The sequence below is a fragment of the Dromiciops gliroides genome, chromosome 1 (assembly GCF_019393635.1).
Source record: "Dromiciops gliroides isolate mDroGli1 chromosome 1, mDroGli1.pri, whole genome shotgun sequence".
Classification (NCBI taxonomy): Eukaryota; Metazoa; Chordata; class Mammalia; order Microbiotheria; family Microbiotheriidae; genus Dromiciops; species Dromiciops gliroides.
In genome coordinates, this window is record NC_057861.1 from 441015913 (window position 1) to 441021826 (window position 5914).

The 5914-nt window shown below is 39.4% G+C and overlaps 1 pseudogene; it reads left to right on the forward strand.

Moving 5' to 3' along the window:
* Window positions 1-5031: 5031 nt before the first annotated feature.
* On the forward strand, window positions 5032-5111 carry LOC122737846 (annotated as a pseudogene).
* Window positions 5112-5914: the final 803 nt, after the last annotated feature.

Sequence of the window (5914 nt, forward strand, 5' to 3'; positions counted from 1 at the left end):
CTATGTTGCCTTCCCATCCTTCAGGATATTGTATCAAGTCAATCAACCAAATAAAAAGTATTTATTAAGGACCTGTTATGTGCCGGGCACTGAAATGTTTATGAAGGATTTATGTGCTTTTATGAAGGATTTATAAAAGGAAATGGATAAGAATCAACAGGATGAAAAGACAAATATAGTTTATGATTCTCACATACAAAGTAGAACTCACAGATCAATTGAAGTGGCAAAATAGAGGGATGAGTGTAAAGCTCTGCTATCCCCCAACTTCTCCTCTCTACCTCAAAACAGCAAGAAATGCACCAGGTAAAGCCACAAAAAATAACAACTAGAAGAGGAAAAATGAAAGAATGTGTTATATGACTTATTTTCCACAGAAATAAACATCTGGGTATTGTTCTGCCGGCTCCCCACTCTCTTTTCCACTATAACCTAGGCACAACTTATGCACGACTCCTAAACTAGGCTCAGCAATCCAGGCTCCATGTGGCTTCAGTGACTACAGGGGGACAAAGCTATCAGGACTTGATCAGTAGGTGTGGTTTGATGTCGTGTTCCCACCAAATGCATCAGATGAACTGACAAATAAAAGAGGGAAATAAAGAGATGCGGGGCAGTGAGGGTTAAGTGACTTGCCCAGGGTCACACAGCTAGTCAATGTCAAGTGGCTGAGTCTGTATTTGAACTCAGGTCCTCCTGAATCCAGGGTTGGTGCTTTATCCACTGTGCCACCTAGCTGCCCCCAACAAAGAGATAGTCCTAAAGGGAAGTCCTTACAGAAAACAAAAACAAAACAGTAGAAAGACTGAGGAACCAAGCAAGCAAAGAAGAGCTATTAATGCATTGAAATAACATGGCATAAAAGAATCTTAAGACAAAACTCTAGAAGAAGCAAATAATTCGGTGATAGCTACAAAGAGAATTCCAGAAAAGAAAATAAGAATAAAATATTCAGACACAAGGGGCCCAAGAGTGTCTGGAAGGCCTAATTGTGAGGATTGTCCTATTGCTAGGCCCTGGCTGACAGAAGTGATTCCATATTTGACCCCTGGTTGATCTGCCCATGTATTAGAAGTTCCTATGTACTCAGTAACTGGTTAGGTAGCTTCATATAAGCCATATAGGCAAGGTATGCAAGGCTTTCCTTACCTTAATCAATTTATTAAACTTTCCTAATCACAATGATCTCGTGGTCCATAATAGAAGATTTCACCTGCTCACTGATTGATTGCCCTTAATGTCATCCTTCCACTTGGTCCTTGAGAATCTGCCCAAGAACTACAATTGGATATAAGGACAGAGACACAGGCTTCTGGGCTCTCACTTGGGGTATGAATCTTATAAAAGGCTAGAGCCAAAGCCCATGCTTGCCTGTGGAACTAAAGGGCTGGGGAGCCACATGTTTACATGCCTATAAATAATAAACTGCCTAACTTGTGATCCTTGAGATCATGTGTTCCTTACTGGCTGTTGTTCATCCTTTGTTGAAAAGAACCAATGACATCACAAGGGTGATGTCTTGACTTGTGCACGAATTGGATTAAAGTGAGTCAGAACTTTGCAAATTTGCCAGCCTCCCTCTCTCCTCCAGAGTTATCAAAGTCCAGAGTCAAGACAAAAGTCAAATGTCTAGAGCTATATTTTGTAAGATATTTTGGGGTTTGAGAGCTAGATTTAAAAATGTATTTTATTTTTATTACTATTTTTATTAGTACCTCATCTGAGATCTCCTTACACTAATAAAAGAATTGAAGGGAGAAGAAAGAATGAATTTGGAGCTACTAATGGTAAACTTGAGAGAACAATTGATAGTGTAGAACAGAAACTAGAAAACCATAACCAAGCAGTAATGTTCTACATGCTACTTTATGAGGTGATTCTTGAAACTTTTTAAAATTAGAAAAATATGTCACATATTTAACTATGTAAAGTGAATATACTGACATACCAATAGTGGGTGATGTCAGAAGTAAAATCTAAATAGTACTAAATAATAGGAGGCAATGAGGAAGACAGACCACCCATGTTCAGATAATTCTTTTAGGCCTTGCCAACTGGTATTATTATTTCTCTTCTTTTTTAAAGATTTGGAAACATACTCAGTTTGGGACCAAACTTATCGTCCATGAACAGTGTCTGAACAAGATATTTTTACTGATGAACTAAATCTATGAGTAGTCCATTCAACTGCATATAACAGTCTAGACAGTAGATGTTCATTTAATTAGTTTTTCCAATGTGAGATAAATTCCTTTTTTTTTTTATGGGGAGTTCATCATATTCACATTCACAGTTATGATCACAAACTGTGTATTTCTCTCCATCCTATTTTCCCCCTTATTTATACTTTTCTCTCTTCTTTTGCCCTTTCCCTTCTCACCAGTGTTTTGCTTTTGGCCACCACTTCCCTCAATTTGCCCTTCCTTCTATCAATCCACCTCCCTTTTCTCTCCCTTTTTTCCTCCTACTTCTGCCCTCCCTTCTATCACTTCCCACCCTTTTTTCCCCTTTCCTGTCTTACTTCCTTATAGAGTAAGATAAATTTCTATACCCAACCAAGTCTGTATGTTTTCCCCTCTTTGAGTCAAATCCAATGAGAGTAAGGCTGTAATAATACTCACCCCTCCCTTCTTTTCCTCTGTTGTAATAGGTCTTTTTCATCTCTTCATGTAATGTGATTTACTCCGGTCTGCCTCCCCTTTCCTCTTCTACCAGTACAATCCTTTTTTTGTCACACCTTAAGGTTTTTTTTATATCATCACATCAAAATCAACTTATACCCACACCTTCTGTCTACGTATACTACTTCTATCTGACTTAATAGAGGTACATTTCTTGAGAGTTATGAGTATCTTCTTCCTATGTAGGGATGTAAACATTTTAACCTTATTGAATAACATTTTTTTCCTGTTTTTCCTGTCTTAATGCTTCTCTTGAGTCTTATATATGAAGATTGAATTTTCTGTTCAGCTCTGGTCTTTTCATCAGGAAAGTTTTAATGTCCCCTATTTCATTGAATGTCCATCTTTTCCCTTGAAAGATTATGAACAATTTTTCTGAGTAGTAGATTCTTGGTTGAAATCCAAGCTCCTTTGTCCTCCAGAATATCATGTTTCAAGCCCTCTGATCCTTTAATATTGAAACTGACAGGTCCTATGTAATCCTGATTGTGGCTCCTTGATATTCAAATTGTTTCATTCTAACTGCTTATAGTATTTTCTTCATCACTTGATAATTCTGGAATTTGGCTACAATATTCCTTAGAGTTTTTCCTTTTGGGGTCTCTTTCAGCAGGTGATTGGTGAATTATTTCATCAATGACTATTTTTTCTCTGATTCTAAGACATTGGGGCAGTTCTTGATAATTTCCTGAAATATGCTGTCCAGGCTCTTTTTTTGATCATGTGCCTCAGGTACCTCAGGTACTCAATAATTCTTTAATTGTCCCTCCTGGATCTATTTTCCAGGTCTCTTGTTTTTCTAATGAGGTTCTTTATGTTTTCTTTTGATTCTGCTTTACTGCTTCCTGACTGCTTCTCATTGAGTCATTAGCTTCCATCTGCCCAGTTCTGATTCTTAAGCAATTATTTTCCCCAGTTAGCTTTAGTACCTCCTTTTTCATTTGACCAATTGTATTTTTAAGTTGTTTTCATTTTCCAAGCTATTGACTCTCTCTTGCATAACTCTCTTTTCTTTTCCTAATTTTTCTTCTACTTATCTTATTTGATTAATAAAATCCTTTTTGAGGTCTTCCACAAGAGCTTTTTTTGTTTTAAGACCAATTCAGCTTCCCCTTTGAGGTTTTGCATGTAGGCATTTTGACATTGTTGTCCTCTTCTGAGTTTGTGTTTTGGTCTTACCTGTTGCCATAGTATCTTTCAATGGTGAGGGTTCATTTCTATTTCTTATTCATATTTTAGCCCATTTTGTGTCTTTTAATGTTGTGCTCTGCTCCTGAATTATAGGAGGCACTATCTCAAGCTTCTTTTCCTGGGGGCCAAGGGCCTGATCACTTTATTTCTGTTCTGAGGCTTCAGTCACTTAAGGCTTGTTCACTGCACTTGGGTGACCTGCCCTAGTTATACCTATTGTGTAGTAGATACCCCAGCTAGCAGATTGCCTTCTGCATTGGGACTGAGGGCCTCACAACTGGCCTGCTGTACCACTAACCTGCTGAGCTAGGACTGAGGGTCCTCAGCTGATGATCTGTGCACTGTGGTTAGCTGCTGATCTGTGCTGTGGCTAAGAGACTTCTCCTGGCTTACCTAGACACCCTCTGTATTGCGCTTCACTTTTTCCCAAGTGAGACAGACCTTTACTGAAGTCCTTCTAGGTTATCTTAAACCAGAAGATTGTTTCACTCCATCTTTTTTAGGTTCTGTAGCTCTAGAATCTGTTTAGAGACTTCTATTTCTCTTCTATGTGTAGAAGCCCATACGTACTGCATTTTCTCCCTTTTCCTTTCATTCTCCATTATTTTTCTTCTAAATTAAGAAAACTTCAAGGTACTCATCTGTGGTCACCTTTGCTTTTTGAGTGGAAGGGAAGACTTTAAATGTTTATTTACCCCCATCCTACCTAAGAGAAAGAAAAAGAGAGAATGAGTGAGAGACAATTCACAAAATGATTGATTTGGGTTTTTTTTGGGGGGGGGGGTTTCAGTTCTGTCTGACTCTTTGTGACCCCATTTGGAGTTTTCTTGGCAAAGATACTGGAATGGTTTGCCATTTCCTTCTCCAGCTCATTTTACAGATGAGGAAACTGAGGCAAATAGGGTTAAGTGACTTGCCTGTTGTCACACAGCTAATAAGTATCTGAGGTCAGATTTGAACTCATGAAGATGAATCTTCCTGCCTCCAGCCTCAGTTCTCTATCCACTTTGCCACCTATCTATCCCCACAAAGGTTGTTTTTATGGTTAGGATTTCTTTTTGTTTTAGGTGTTTTTTTTTGATTCAGAGGGAATTCCCTAGATCCTCATCCCAGGCCAGTGTTAAAGGTTTTTGGTTCTCTGGTCCAGACTGAGGGACTTGTATGGTATTAAAGGAGAGAACATTGACATTCCCCTTGATAGGGTTGGAAGACATCCTAGTGAGGGAGTTTGGGTTTTCTGAATCATTCTAAGGCACTTATTGAAGTTCATTTCTGGTTCAGCTCTATGAAATAGCCCGTAGGAAGTAGAAGGCCACCAGAGCATGAGAGCTGGATGAAGCTTTACAGACCCTCTAGTACAACCCTCTCATTCTGCAGATGAAAAAAAACTGCAGGCCAGATCTAAAAAGGAAAAGAGGGAGGAATTAGGAGGAGAGACAGAGGGAGAGGAAACTAGAGGAAGGCAGAAGAGGAAGCAAATGCTAGTTCCCCCTCACAACCCCAGAATGGCCAAAAAAGCACCAAATAAAGTAACAAGATCAATAATAAGATGAGGAAAAATGCATCTTTCCCCACACCCCAGCCCCCATTCCCAGCCAGGATAAAGCAGTGATTTTTCTCTTTAAACCTTTGTCTTGTCGGAGGTGCAACTCACAGCACTATCATGGAGGGTTGGCAAAGTTCATCTCTCTTGGGTCCTCATGGCATAGTTTTAGTCTTTCATCTAAAATCTTTTGTGAAGGATTATCTTCTTTTCTGAGAAGTACATTGTTAATGAAATGCTCTCCCTCTCCAAGGCCACTGTCCAAATGCTGGGACTCAAGGACTCTTGATCTCTGGGGAATTTTCAAACTTGTATGGAAAGTCCATTCTCTGGAACACTAGCCTCTGACCTATGCCCCCAAAAGGGAAACTTAAAGGCAGAAGGCAGCTAGGGACTTGAGATCCATGGATTCCTCTCAGGTTTGCCTGGGAAAGGCCATTTCCCCTAACGCTATGCTCTTTTTCCTACAAGTTACCATTTTCTGCTGCTCGGTGGGGGT